Source organism: Papio anubis, chromosome 15, assembly GCF_008728515.1.
Source record: "Papio anubis isolate 15944 chromosome 15, Panubis1.0, whole genome shotgun sequence".
In the NCBI taxonomy this organism is placed as follows: domain Eukaryota; kingdom Metazoa; phylum Chordata; class Mammalia; order Primates; family Cercopithecidae; genus Papio; species Papio anubis.
Window position 1 is genome coordinate 27,979,679 of NC_044990.1, and position 15,789 is coordinate 27,995,467.

The 15,789-nt window shown below is 43.7% G+C and overlaps 1 protein-coding gene across 4 annotated transcripts in view; it reads right to left on the reverse strand.

The window, feature by feature from the left end:
- The window catches only part of RCBTB1 (RCC1 and BTB domain containing protein 1), a 54,023-nt gene extending 44,406 nt beyond the window's left edge, over positions 1 to 9,617 (reverse strand). The window contains exons 1-2 of one of the 4 annotated variants that reach the window (XM_003913881.4): positions 9,478 to 9,617; positions 4,550 to 4,629 (exon numbers count right to left, since the gene is read on the reverse strand). The gene's annotated coding sequence lies outside the window, so the exon portion shown is untranslated. The remainder of the gene's footprint in view (positions 1 to 4,549; positions 4,630 to 9,477) is intronic. The other 3 variants (XM_009191938.3, XM_009191937.3, XM_009191939.4) reach the window with 3 other exon arrangements.
- Between the last annotated feature and the right edge of the window lie 6,172 nt (positions 9,618 to 15,789).

Genomic DNA, 15,789 nt, shown 5'->3' on the forward strand with positions numbered 1-15,789 from the left:
GTCTACAGACGGATGGCTGTGATGGCTATACAACAATGTGAATGTACCTAATGTCACTAAAATGTATACTTAAAAATTCTTAAAATGGTAAATTTTACACTATATATCTTTTACCTCAATTTTTAAAAATCAATCATCCTGTGGGCTTTTATCAAGTCTGCATTAATAAACTCAAAGATACATTTCTAAAACTAAATACAGAAAGGTTTCAGTTCTAAAAAATGCTTTTGGAAAAGTAAAATTATACTGTTTTAATCATGTCTTGAGAATACAAGTTCAGATTAGGGAAATTCTCAACGGAGCATTTATAAAAGACATATAGCCTTCTTAGAACTTTCCAGTGCATAGAGCAAGTTAAACCAGACCAAACAAATTGCTAAGATGACAGATCCTTCCAGGGCTTGATTGGTAATTATAAAAATGATGAGCTGTAATTAGAATGTCAGTCATCTTTAGTTACTTCTGAAGTACCTCACTAAGATAGTAATTTTTTCTGCAAGCCTTCCATATTTTATTTAGGAAATACTTTCTGAAAAACAGTATTAATGTGTTTCAGCCTGAATTACTACTCTCTATATGTTGTTATTAGGTGAATCAATGTCTTTTTTTTTTTTACTGTATAGAGAGAAAACAAGGGTACAAGGAAAGAAAAAGAGGAATGCAAAAATGCCAGAGAGGTAGAAAGAGTGTGACGTCCTTAAAGATAACATGCCAATCCACTTGGATCTTTGTATTTTCTCTGGCACTTGAAAATACATCCTGTATCCCCCATTGCACTTATCCTATGTCCATTAGTCCTACAGATCAATATCCCATTCCCTGGGATGGCTTATCCTAGCTATTGGCACTGTCCGTCAGAGAACTTGTGGCATGAGGAAGAAAAGGTTATTTTATTTTATACTCTGAAAGTAAATTCAGTCAGGACAAACACAGGCCTTCCAATTTTAGAAATCTACATTTAGAACTGAAAGGCTGAAGGAGTAATGTAGCAACTAATCTTTTAATTCCTCTAAGAGCACATTTATTTTACTTTCCCCAAGGAACAAATATTAAGGAAAGGTTAATTTTATTTTAGTTTTTTTTGCTGATCTAGCAAAAATATATTTGGAACACGCCTATAGAGTTTTTAAAAACAACAGGAAATGGAGTGAAATAGTACAGGAAAACTGGTTTTGATGAAATAATGGTCTCAATATTAAACAATACTGGAAATTTAGGGTTGATCTGTAAGCACATGGCTTCCACACAGACGTCAACTAACCAGAACGTATCTGACACAAATACAAGAATGTATTTGTTTGGGCTAGTTTAAATTGCTGTATGTACTGGCTTTTAAATGCCACCAATGGGGTATTTTACCTTTAGATCTGGCCTCTATTGACCTTAGAGCTTTCTAAGGAAAACAGTGGGAAAAGAGTAAGCAATCCTTCAGCATTGGCTAGCACCAAGATTCTGACGCTTCTGGTGTCATTTTAGAAGCATGACATGAGTTTGTGTCATTCTTTATTATGGAAGCTGATAGCCAGAGGAAACTGGAAGGGCTCTGAATGTTGGAACAATCATTTTAAGTAGCCTAAACATTCTTCAGCATACAAGCTACAGGAAGCTTTAAACTACTCAAAACAGCAATTTCTAATATGCAAAATGGTATTTTTAATTGCAAAAAACTTTGAATTAAAGCATTTACACATACACTGAAAGTTCCTAATAGAGGTTTCTCTATTTTTGTAAACTCAGTAGGTGATGATTTTACTTATCAGTTTAAGTTGCTAAGCTGTCTTACGGAAAAAATTTATAGTTAATGAGCTATTGATAAAATCTAAGAGGCCTCGGAAAAAAATACTACTGTATGCTACTGTGAACAAAATCCAGTTGTCCCTCAGTATCCGTGGGGGACTGGTTCCAGGACCTCCTGCAGACACCAAAGTCCACAGATGCTCAAGTCCCTGATAGAAAATGGCATAGTATTTACATATAACCTACACACATCCTCCCATATACTTTAAATTATCTCCAGATTACTTATAATACCTAATACAATGTAAATGCTTGGTAAATAGTTGTTATGCTGTACTGCTTGGGGAATAATGACAAGAAAAAAATACTCTACATGTTCAGTACAAATGCAATTTTTAACATTTGGAATTTGAGGTTGGCTGAATCCACAGATGTGGAATCCATGGATACAGAGAGCTGATTAAAGTCATACATTAATTCTTCTTCTGCAATGACCCCAGATACCAAGAATGCCAGGGACGTCATAAAGAACAATACAATCATGGTCTCTGCCTCTGAGGAACTGAAGGCCTAATGGAAAGTCAGATCCTAAGTAAGTGGAAAACTAGAATGCAAATACAACTGGAATAATTAAGCAAATGAAGGTACTATGCAAGTATATGGTCCATGAGATACATGTTAATGTGTCAAATGGTAAATAATTACATGCAAACTAGTGACGACTATATAAAAATTGTACATAACAGAAAACAATTACACAAAATCCTAGAAACCAAATTCTCCATATTCCAGCAGAGGAGAAAATGTGAGCCTTTCTTCAGTGAAGATCATCCAGTTTCCTAGAAGAACAGGTGCTCTTCACAGTCTTCTTCCTTTTTTACCAATAAACGTTCCCATTTGAGCACAAAAGATTGAAGGGTATGACCATCTTTATTTCTGAATCCATTTAATTCTAGAGAAACATAAGATAGAGATGTTTTTTCTAGAAATTTGTTTCTAGAAAAATAAATAAGAGGCCGGGCGCGGTGGCTCAAGCCTGTAATCCCAGCACTTTGGGAGGCCGAGACGGGCGGATCACGAGGTCAGGAGATCGAGACCATCCTGGCTAACACGGTGAAACCCCGTCTCTACTAAAAATACAAAAAACTAGCCGGGCGCGGTGGCGGGCGCCTGTAGTCCCAACTACTCGGGAGGCTGAGACAGGAGAATGGCGTGAACCCGGGAGGCGGAGCTTGCAGTGAGCTGAGATCCGGCCACTGCACTCCAGCCTGGGCAGCAGAGCGAGACTCCGTCTCAAAAAAAAAAAAAAAAAAAAAAGAAAAATAAATAAGAGAGCTCTAGGGTTTGGGGTAAACTTTTTGGTATACAACATTACAACTTATGTCTTCCATCTATGCTACAGCAAAAGCAATTCAAAAACCCTCTCAAGGTACAAACAGCCAAATGTTACTCTTACCAATTTCTTCCATATAATTCTGATGGGCTTAAAACCTTAAAACCATTTCACCCACTCTATGGTACAGGCGCCGCAAATCACAGGCGAAGTTTCGAAGATGTGCTGAGACACTAATACTGTTACTGCCCCAGCTGCCAGAACAGCTGTCATCCACTTCTCTCTTCTGCAAACACACAGTACTACAAGAATGAAAGGGAGGCTGGGCACGGTGGCTCACGTCTGTAATCCCAGCACTTTGGGAGGCTGAGCAGGGTGGATTACGAGGTCAGGAGATCAAGACCATCCTAGCTAACAATGGTGAAACACGGTCTCTACTAAAATTACAACAAAATTAGCCGGGCGTGGTGGTGGGCACCTGTAGTCCCAGCTACTCCAGAGGCTGAGGCAGGAGAATGGTGTGAGCCCGGGAGGTGGAGTTTGCAGTGAGCCAAGATCACGCCACTGCACACCAGCCCGGGCGACAGAGCAAGACTCCGTCTCAAACAGAAAAAAAAAAAAAAAGAAAGGGAAAGGAAGAATGCCCTGAATGCTTGACTAAGGAGTCTGAGAATGTACCTTCTCCAAAATAGATTGTCATCCTTCAAGCTGAAGCCACCTGTACAGGTGAGTGAAGATAACACCCCCACCTTCATTTAGGGAACAGTAGGACTAGTGTTTTAGAATTCTCTACCTGATTATGACTACCCTTTGTTTCATCTGTTTTGTTCAAATTCATCACTAATTTAAGAGGAAAATGTAAGTCCCTACAACTGTCATTTCCCAACCACTAATAAGTTATTTGACTCGAAGCACAATTTGCAACGGCCTCTGTAAGCATTTCTTTAGCCCCATCATCCAAGGGGCTGCTTTCACCTCATTCATTTCATCTCATCTCACGTCTAACCTGAGCCATGTGCTGAAAAAGCAAACGAACCAAGTGGCAATATAGCATGAGCAGTGAAAAAAATAACATATCTAGGGTTGCGAATCTGACTGAGTCCTTATAAAAGTATTGCTTTTATAGGATACTGCTGTTTTCAAAAGGAAACCAGAAAAGAAATATCGACAATTAGAAATGTTTTTTCTATAGCTTTGTTCTTTGTCACACCAAACAAATAGGTGTCACAAAACAGAACAAAAAAAGCAATGATGGGTCAAAGTTTAAAGAAATGGATAGATGGCTGGGTGAAGTGGCTTACACCTGTAATCCCAGCATTTTGGGAGGCAAAGGCAGGAGGATCACTTGAACCCAGGAGTTCAAGACTAGCCTGGGCAAAATGGCGAGACTCCATCTCCTCAAAAATAAAAAGATTAGCCAGTTGTAATGGTGTGTGCCTGTAGTCCCAGCTACTCAAGAGGCTGAGGTGGAAGGATCACCTGAGTCCAGGAGGATGAGGCTACAGTGAGCCGTGTTCACACCACTGTATTCCAGTCTGGGCAAGAGAGCGAGATCCTGTCTGAAAAAGAAAAAAGAAATGGATAAAACATAATACTTCATTTTATTTTCCAAATGAATTCAAGGCTGGAATTGGGGGGTCAAATTCAAATCTATTTATGGTTTCATGGATCTTTCTCATGTGGGTATCCCAAAAGTGATTTCATCTATTAGTCTCCACTTGTATGAAAAGTATCAACTGTACCCTGCAGTGACCTAAAGCTAAACTGAAATTCCAGCAATGGACTGGCAGAACCATACACTATTAATTCAATGTTCTTAGGTGAACAGGACACAGAGCCAACATCAACAGAAATTACATCGGGTGGGAGGATCTAGACACATAAACAGATGCTCACAACAGTGTGGCTGGTCTCTGATGGGGAGGGTCAGACGCTGTAGAGGCAACAGAATTGGGAAGTGCGCTTCAGCTACCTGAAGAGAAGAGGCGCCTGCACCAGTGAGCACACATGCCAGGTAAGGCTCTGGTGGAGGAACTGAAAGAAAGTCAGCATGGCTGCAGCACACAGCTCAGGCTTTATCCTAAGAGCACCAGGTAATCCCTGAAGGGTCTTAAGCAGGGAAGTGGCATAAACAGATGTAAGTCTATGAAAGATTACTTTGGCTGACCATAGAGATATGAGACGACAAAGGAGTGCTTAGAGGGAGTCCAGGATGGCTATGGTAAGCCAGAAAAGAAGGGATGGAAGCCCACATCAGGAAAATGGAGAAAACTGGACAAGAAGGAAAATCAAGAAGATTCTGCGACTGGCTTAATGGGACAAGGAGCACTGGATAAGCAGAAAGGCAGAGCCAAAGATCACAGGCAGACACTGAGCTTGAGTGAGAGAGAACTGTGCTGCCACTCACTACAGCAGAGAGCACAGCAGGCCTCAGGGGTGATGAGTCCTACTATGGACCTTTTGTTCCAGGTACCTGTGGGATATTAAAGTGGACAAGTCCCAACAGATGGATTTAGAAATCTGAAGCTCAAGAAAGGTCTGAATTGGAGATTTGGAAATCTGGCATGAAATCACCCAGGAAAAAAGCAAGTAGAATAAGAAGAGCAGAGTATCTTGAGCAGAACTCTAAGAAACTCCAACAGGAAAGGGACAGGGAGTACCCCCTAGAAGGGACTGTGAAGGAAGAGGTAGACCAGGAGGAAAAGCAGGAGAGCAGAGTGTTACAGAGGCCTGGGGACTTGAGCATCACAGGCAAGAGGCATGCTACTGTCAAACGCTGCTGAGATGCTAAATGAGGGAAGGGTTGAGAAACTTCCATTGAATTTAACAAGGAGAATTACCAGTGACCTTAATAAGAACAGTTTCACGGAGGTTGTGGAAGAAGCCAGGTGTCAGCAGGTTGAGGTGTATGTGAAAGGTGAAGGAAAGGAAACCATGAGTATAAACAACTTGTTCAAGAAATTTCACTCTGAAGGAAAAACGAGAAATCGGATGGTAATCACAGAATGTGATGGAGTTGCGGGACGTTTTCTGTTAACCTTTTTAATGTAAACATTGTTGGAGGCTTGAACATGTTTGAGCTAATGGGAAGGAGCCAGTAAAAAGATCAAAAAGGAGAGGACACAACAACTCAATGAGGGTCTTGAGAAAGTAGCAGGGAATGGGATCTGAAGCAGAAGTGCAACAGAAGCGCTGGGCGCGGCAGCTCATGCCTGTAATCCCAGCACTTTGGGAGGCTGAGGCAGGTGGATCATCTGATGTCAGGAGTTCGAGACCAGCCTGGCCAACATGGTGAAACCCCATCTCTACTAAAAATAAAAAAATTAGCTGGGCATGGTGGTAGGCACCTGTAATCGCAGCTACTCGGGAGCCTGAGGCAGGAGAATCACGTGAACCCAGGAGACAGAGGTCACATTGAGCCAAGATTGCACTCCAGCCTGGGCAACAAAAGCAAAACTCTGTCTCTAAATAAATAAATAAATAAATAAGTGCAAGAGAAACTGTAGAAAGGAGCAAGTCTTCCTTTGGAAAGGGTGAATGTGAATGAAAGCCATTTAAAGGTTAGGAATCCAGATGCTGGAGGCATACTTGTTCTCTCATTCTCATTCTCTCTCTCCGCTGAGTCTCCATTTTACATGCCCACCAGCAATGTACAACAGTGCTGCTTTCTCCAATATTTACTGCCTATCTTTTGTATTGTGCCCATCCTAGTGGATGGGAGGTGGTATCTCGTGGTTTTGATTGGCATTTGAGGACCATTCTCTTCTGAGGTTACCTATTTTTCCTTATGAAGAGTTAGGCTTCTTGCTAAGAGTAAGAGGGGAGGTAGCAATAAAAAATGGAGTGGAGGCTGGGTGTGGTTGCTCATGCCTGTAATCCCAATATTTTGGGAGGCCAAGGCGGGAAGACTACTTGAGGCTAGGTGTTCAAAAGACCAGCCTGGGCAACATAGTGAGACCCTGTCTCTACAAAAAATTAAAAAATTAGTTGAATGTGGTGGTGCGCACCTGTGCTCCCAGCTACTTGGGAGTGGGAAGGATCACTCGAGCCTGGGAGGTTGAGGCTGCAGTGAGCTATGATCACACGGCACTGTACTCCAGCCTGGGCGACATAGTGAGACCCTGTCTCAAAAAAAAAAAAAAAGTGGAGTGGAGCAACTGGGGGGAAAATGGTGGAGAAGTCTGAAGCAGTCACCAGGGAGGATGGGAAAGAGCACTGAGCAGAGAAACCTAGCAGGATGGTAAGACCAAGCCCAGAGAAAGCTGGAGACCATAGGTCTTTAAAGGTACCCATCTGGTCTCCCGTGAGTTTTTCTACCCCAGGAAAGAGGTGTGCTTTTTTGTGGGTGTTTTTTTTTTTTAATCTGATCTAACACATAGTTGATTTATATAATTATTTCATTAACTGATCTCCTCTACTAAGTCTATTCTGGCTAAATTCAGACAACACCCATCATACCCCTTTTGTGTATTCTTCAGCACGTACACAACATGTACCTTTTTTTGTTTTGTTTTGTTTTTTTGAGATGGAGTCTCACTCTGTTGCCCAGGCTGGAGTGCAATGGCACGATCTCGGTTCACTGCACCCTCCGCCTCCCCGGTTCAAGTAATTCTCATGCCTCAGCCTCCTGAGTAGCTGGGACTACAGATGTGCACCACCACACCCGGCTAAATTTTGTATTTTCAGTAGAGACGGGGTTTACCATGTTGGCCAAGCTGGTCTCAAACTCCTGGCCTCATATAATCTGTGGCCTCAATCTCCCAAAGTGCTGGGATTACAGGTGTAAACCACTGCGTCTGGCCAATATGTAACATTTTTAACTTTTTTGTAAAACCAGAGAATAATTTTGAAATGTGTCCGAATGCCCTGCCTAGATTCTAGACTCTGTGAGGCCCCAGCCTCCTTTCCTATGCATGACTTACTGTTTAACGTAGTACACACAGAAGGAATATCATCATCACAATAAAGGTCTTTCACTTTCCTTCAGTTTCATCTACCCCGCAATGACTCCCAGGAAATAGGAGGATACTGTTTCAGACTTCCCAGCTCCCGTATATTAGGTGGAGCCAAGTTCTTGCTGCAGCATATGAGCGCTCTTTAATTTTAAAATTTTCAAAGAATTTTTTAAAAGCTACAAGCTTGACAGCTTTGGGTTTTTATGGCTACTTGTTTTCAGAAGTTCACAGAACTTTATCCTGTGGATCACACACTTTAAAAAATCACTTGCAAAAAGTATCTTTAAAGATGAATATGCTTCCTCTTCAAGAGAAACAGGCTAGCAGGTAGAAGAAAAAGGACCCGTCTAGAGTATTAATAAATAGACTGGTATTCACACAATGGATTAAATGGATTAAAGTCCATCCCACAGATGAACTGCTGTATTAATAGAATCCAAATACACAGTTACATCCTAAACCCTGAAAGCAGTTTAAAGGGGTGAAATTCACCCAGTGCTCATTTGAAATGAATAAAGTTTAAACCACCTATAAACTGCCCTCAGGGTTCAATCATTTTTCCATTCCTTCGGCATTATACACTTGGACGTTTTAATGTTATTAGCCCACAATACACACCAGTTTCAGAAACTCAGTTTTTGTCCTCTAAGGGCTTTAATCCTCCCAAAAAAAGAATAGGGCAAAGGCAAAGAAAATCATGAATCTGGTTTTCTAAAAGCATTATTACAAGACTGCTTTACAAAATTGTAATCCCCAGCTGCAGAGAGTTCCGCAGATGGCTTGTAAGTGTCTTACACGCAAATAAATAAAAACAAAAGGCCACTTATGAGAGCAGAACACAGCGTGCTCGATAAGTCATCTTAAAATAAAACGAGCAGGTAGGTACTTTACCAGAGGCAGGACAAGGGAAACGTCATTTACTTCGCTCACCGCACGCCTGGATAAAGATCCTCACTAACAGAATCCCTACCTTTGTGGATTCTGTGTCGGAAAGGGAAACGATAAAGAATACAGTTTGTGACAGCACTACTCTTAGGGGGCGAAGAAGAGATGCTAAGATCTTGGAAAGGACAGAGGATACAGAGAGTCAGAAGGGAGGTCTCCTCTCAGTAAAACGGCAACCACAGCAGTCAGACTTCAGCTACGAGCAAAATCGAATCCATGCAGCTCAAAAAAGAGGGGGAGTAGGGAAAACTTTCCCTCGCCTCTCCCCATCCTTCCTTTCTCCTCGCAGGAAGGCACATTAGCTGAGGTGCTGGCGGGGCCGGGCCGGGGACCCCATCCCTCGCCGCGGACGCAGCGCCCGCGAGGACGGCCCGGTAGCCAGAGCGAGGGAGGCGGGAGGTGCAGGAGTAACGGGGCACACCCGGCCCGGCCTGCAGGGAAGGGAAGCAGGGGAAACGCCGAAGGGGAAGAGGACTCCGCGAGCTCAACCCCGCGTCCACACGCTACCTGCGAGGTCAGCTGCTGCCGCGCCGTCCCGCGGGACCGCAGGGATCTCCGAAGCCCCGATGGGCGCAGAAGTGCGAGCGAGCGGCGGTGCCCACCGGCGGCGAAGGGGAGGAGCGCCAGGGCGCGGGGCCTGCCGGGTCACGTGGCCCCGGCCGCCTCACGTGACCCGGTGCAGCGCGCGCCCGGGACGCTACCCAGCCGTGCAGCCGGCACCGGCCGACCCCAGCCGAAACCCTGCTCTTTGGGCCCTAGAACCCGACTTCTCTAGAAGCCGATTGGCCGTCTGAGGCCCGCCCCGAGGCCCTGCCACCGGAGTGTCCCGATGAAATCCGGTGGCTGCTGCCGGGACTCACAGGCTTTTGTCTCTGAGGAACCAGGAACGCGCGAGGCACGGGCTGCTGCTCTGTTCCCCGAGATGCCTTGGCTGTGGGGAGGGTCGGCCTCCCACCCCTAGAGACCTAGGACGGAAAAGCGACCGAAACCTGGCCCCCTGCCCACTCTGGGGCGCGACTGGCCCCGAGGCACCACCCAGGTGGTGCTGCCTGGGACGAAAGGCCGCTGAGCGGGGACTAGTTTGTTTTACCTGGAGACGCTCCTCTCCCTCCCCGCCACCCACCTCCTGATTGAAAGCGCCTAAGGCAGGCCAGGGACTAGGGAAAGTGGCAGCAGGACAAAGGTAAGAAGGAAGGAGGAGATGAGGCACAGGTCCTGGTATTGGAAAGAGGCAGAGGCACATCGGAAGCAGCCCGAGGTTAGACGGGACCTAAGAGGGCATGTGATCCAACCCGATTCTTGTTTTCAGTGAGTAAACTGAGGCCAGGAGAGGAACTGCTACGAGCCGCTCCAGCCTATCACCTATAAAGACTACAGTCCCTTTATAAAATACCGTACAGCTCTCGGAGAACTCCCAGTTGGCGCTGCAGTATAAAATCCAAACTTGTTGGCATAGCATTCCAGGCACTTGTTCAAACTTATCTTTCCCATTTGAGCTCCTAGGAATAAACAGAAAAACATTTCATTTTCTAAATATCACCAGATAACTTCACTTTTGGTAACTTGAATTACTAAAAAAATGCCCTACTGTCCCGCATCTCTTGCCACTTCCCCAACATTACTCTAGGCTCTGGATACAAATAATTTGTTTTCCTTGACTACTCAACTTTCTTTAGATTATTTACTTTTTCTCTAAGTTTCTTTACCCCCACTTAAAGAAAGCCAGAGCCAGACAGTAGTTAAAATGATAAAAAATGGTATTAAGAAACTAATGCAATAAGAGAATTGAACTCAGTTCTATATCTATTCTGAGGTCTCCCTCCTGTTGCACTAGTTCCTGAATAAAATGTTTTTACCACTTCAACTACTGTTTGGCTCTGGTTTTCTTCACCAGCCTCCAAAGTGCACATCAGTTTCCTACTCATCTTTCAAAATCCAGGTCAAATACCGCCTACTCTTGTCTTCCCTGCATCCTCTTCCCTCATTTTTTAGCAATTGATGTTCATTCAGACAATGTCAGCTGCAACTTCTTCCCTGATTTCCGGAATACTATATATATTCTGATACACCTCACACTGCCCAGAAATAGACTGCGCATTTCCTGTAAGAGGTGAATTGTCTGTTGCTATCTTCCCCCCTAGGTTATAAACTCTGAAATAGGATTCTTCTGGGTTTAGAACAGTGCCTGGCATGTGATGGACCCTTAATACCCACTGAATGAAGTGGTTTGCCCAAAGTAGTGGCAGTTCAGTGAATTTACTAGAAGAGGCCTGTTTCGCTCAAAGAAACTAAAATCAGTTTCTTTTAGTTGCAACCTGATCAAAAGAACTTGTGTAAACATGTTTGGGAGAAAAACGAGAGCATGGAGTGTGAGTAATCAAATATGTCCTGAGCGCTCATTGCTTGCACGTCAGATGCCTTACTTGGAGCATCTTGGAGGATAAAAAGCTGAATGAGACATGGTTGCTGATAAGGAATGTGTAGTCTGGTTTATTCCAGTACAGGGTGATAAGTATTATGATACAAGGTGCTAAGTGAACACAAACCAGGGACCACAAATCAGGGAATCAGGGAGAAACTTCGTGAGAAGGTCCGTTGAACAGGAAATAGATAAGAAGAGAGGAAAGACATTCCAGGAGACAGCAATGTGTTCAAAGGTAGTGAGACATGAAACAGTACTATTTGTTTAGGAAAAAACAAGTAGGTGCAGTGACTCACGCCTGTAAGCCCAGGCCAAGGCAGGCAGATCACTTGAGGTCAAGAGTTCAAGACTAGCCTGGCCAACTAACCCTGTCTCAGCTAGAAATACAAAAATTAGCCAGCTGTAATGGCACATGCCTGTAATCCCAGCTACTCGAGAGGCTGAGGCACAAAAATCGCTTGAACCCAGGAGGCAGAGGTAGTGAGCCAATATTGCCTCACTGCATTCCAGTCTGGGCGACAGAGTAAGACTCTGTCTCAAAAAAAAAAAAAAAAAAAAAAAAAAAACCCTTTATTGATGTCTTGATGACTTCATTTACCTCTAGGATGAAGGAAACCTAATTAGGTTAATTTTAATATACTTGAAAGAATAACAAATTTACTGGTATTGGTGTTATTTATTGTATTGAATAACTTTCTATCAGGCAGATCATAGGCTCTGCATCTAAAATTGGCCTAGGCCAGGCACAGTGGCTCACGCCTATAATCCCAACGCTTTGGGAGGCCAAGGCAGGTGGATCGCTTGAGCCCAGGAGTTCGAGATCAGCCTGGACAACATAGCAAAACACTGTCCCTATAAATAAATAAGAATAAAACTGACCTGGACTAATGCAAGGTGATTTTTTTTACCTTTTTTTCCCACCTCAAAAGCTTTCTATGATTATTATCTAAAAATACCAAAATTACTTGTTCCAAAGAAGATGACTTTTTTTTTTGAGACAGCGTCTTGCTCTCTTGCTCAAGCTGTACTGCAGTGGCATGACCATAACTCACTGCAGCTTCAACCTCCATGGGCTCAAGTGATCTTCCCACCTCAGCCTGCTGAGTAACTAGGACCACAGGTGAGGGCCACCAGGCTGGGCTAATTTGTATTTTCTGTAGAGACAGGGTTTGCCGTGTTGGCCAGCCTGGTCTCGAACTCCTGAGCTCAAGCAGTTTGCCTACCTCAGCCTCTCAAAGTGCCAAGATTATAGGTGTGAGCCACCACGCTTGGCCCCAAAGACGATTATTTTAGAGCACTCTAAACCTTTCCTATAGGGCAAAATAATTCAGTTAGCAGGTAGTACTTTAAGACAGAAACTAGGCTTAACCTCCAGCATATGGAAGGGGAGAATCAATCCACTTAATGCTAATGCATGATTATGTTGGGAAAAGTACCTGTCAAGAACCTAATAAAATATCATAAGGTTTGTCCAGGCACGGTGGCTCACGCCTGTAATCCCAGCACTTTGGAGGCCAAGGCTGGTGGATCACTTGAGGTCAGGAGTTTGAGACCAGCCTGGCCAACCTGGTGAAACCCTGTCTGTACTAAAAATACAAAAGTTAGCTGGGTGTGATAGTGGGCACCTGTAATCCCAGCTACTCAGGAGGCTGACGTGGGAGAATCGCTTGAACCCGGGAAGCAGAGGTTGCAGTGAGTTGAGATCGTGCCACTGCCCTCCAGCCTGGGCAACAGAGTAAGACTTCGTCTCAAAAATAAAATTAAATTAAAATTAAAAATGAATAAAATTGCTTCCTTGTCCTTTGACAGGCAAAATAGCTTTTTAATTTTTTTAATTTTTTATTTTTTGACACAGGGTCTCGCCCTGTCACCCAGGCTGGAGTGCAGTGTCATGATCTCAGCTCACTGCAACCTCCACCTCCTGGACTTAAGCGTTCTTCCCACCTCAGCCTCCCGAGTAGCTAGGACTACAGACGCATACCACCACACCTGGCTACTTTTGTTTATTGTTTGTAGACAGAGGATCTCACTATTTTGCCCAGGCTGGTCTTGAACTCCTGAACCCAAGTGATCCTCCCACCTCAGCATCCCAAAGTGCTGGGATTACAGGTGTGAGCCACTGCACCCAGCCCAAGAGAGCTTCTTAATTATGGAATTTCTTCACTGTCCATGTCAGCTGATGGTAAAATGTTTACTTTTTATTCATTAGCAGTGGTCCTTGTTCCACCTGCATTTAGCTGTGGTAGCACCGCGGCTTATTAGTAGGTTACCAACTTCTGGTGGGAGATATGCAGTCTCTAGTCTTCTGAGATGTAGAAATTCTGACTGCAATTGACTATGAAGCAGGACTAGTCCTCTGAATGTTAATATGCATCTTGAAGACTACTTACAGTGACCCTGGGATGATGATGGAGGTAGTGAGAATATTCTCAGATGGGGCTTGACTCAATCGTTTGGAATATTAAAGGTGAAGTTACCGGGGACAAACTCAGTGACACTATGAGGAAACAATCAGAGAAATACATAATGACGGACAAGAACCCTTCTAGCCTTGGTTTCTTCAAAAAGTTAAATGTAGGGGGAAGACCAGGTGTGGTAGCTCTCGCCTGTAATCATAGCACTTTGGGAGGCCAAGGCAGGCAGATCACTTGAGGTTAGGAGTTTGAAACTAGCCTGGCCAACATGGTGAAACCCCGTCTCTACTAAAAATATTTTAAAACATTAGCCAGGCGTGGTGGCAGGTACCTGTAATCCCAGCTACTTGGGAGGCTCAGTCAGGGGAATCACTTGAACCCAGAGGTGGAAGTTGCAGTGAGCAGAGATCGCACCATTGCACTCCAGCCTGGGCAACATGAGTGAAACTCCATCTCAAAAAAAATTAAAATTGAAAAATTAGGGGTTAAAAAAAAAGAGGGGGACTGTTCTGGGTTAAAAGAGACTGAAGAAACATGATATTCAAACGCATTGCATGAACCTTGGATAGAATCCTGGTTCCAATTTTATTTTTTAAGAGATGGGGTCTCACTCTGTCACCCAGGCTGGAGTGCAGTGGCACCATCACGGCCCACTGCAGCCTCAAACTCCTGGGCTCAAAAGATCCTCCCACCTGGCCTCCTAAAGTGTTGGGATTGCAGATGTGACTCACCACACCCAGCCCCTTGGTTCCAGTTTTTTTAAGCTATAAATAATATTCTATAATGAGAAATTTAATATGGACTGGATATTAGATAGTCTTACGGGATTACTGGGGTTTTTTTAGATGTGGTAATAGTAATATTAAGAATATCCTGGCTGGGCATGGTGACTTTTGCCTGTAATCCCAGCCCTTTGGGAGGCTAAGGCAGGAGGATTACTTGAGCCCAGGAGTCTGAGACTAGCCTGGGCAACACGGTGAAACCCCATCTCTAGCAAAAATTAGCCAGGCAAGATGGCACACAGCTGTGGTCCCAGCTACTCAGGAGGCTGTGGTGGGAGGATTGCTTGAGTCCAGGAGGTCAAGGCTGCAGTGAGCTGTGATTGTGCCACTGCACTCCAGCCTAGGCAACAGAGCAAGACCTTGTCTCAAAAAAAAAAGAAAAAGAAAGAAAGAAAGAATGTCCCTATTTTTATGAGATGTGTACCAGAATAATTAAGGACAGAGTGTAATGAGGTCTGCAAATGATTCACACAAAAAATTAATACTGTATATATCCATGTCCATAAAGAAAGAGAAATGGCAAAAGGTTTGCAATTGTTAAATCGAGGAGCTATTCTTTATACTCTTATTTAAACTTTGAAATTTTCTTTTTCTTTCTTTTTTTTTTTTTGATACGGAGTCTCACTCTCTTGCCCAGGTTGGACTGCAGTGGCATGATCTCAGCTCACTGCAACCTCCACCTCCGAGGTTCAAGTGACTCTTGTGCCTCAGCCTCCCCAGTAACTAGGATTACAGGTGTGCACCATCACATCTGGCTAATTTTTGTATTTTTAGTAGAGATGGGGTTTCACCATGTGTGATCCACCCAGCTTGGCCTCCCAAAGTGCTGGGATTACAGATGTGAGCCACCAGGCCCGGCTAAACTTTGAAATTTTCATAGCAAAATATTGTAAGGTGGGATGAGATGTGCCCTTTATATTTCAAACTAAGAAAGCAGGATATTTCAGTAATGTATTTATTCATAAAGATCTTTTGAATGCCTGCTATGTGCTAGGCACTGTAATAAGTTCTGGGTGTATCTTGGTGATTAAAATAGTAATGTTTTCTTTTATAAATGTTATGCTGCATTGCCCAATCTCTCCTTTAAGACTGAAGGATTTTTTCTCCCAGCTTTTGGGAAGCTTGTATTTTGACAGCCTTCTTCAGTGACTCTTGCTAAAGACAGGACCTTGCCTTATTAAAGGTCCAGCCACCTTCTAGG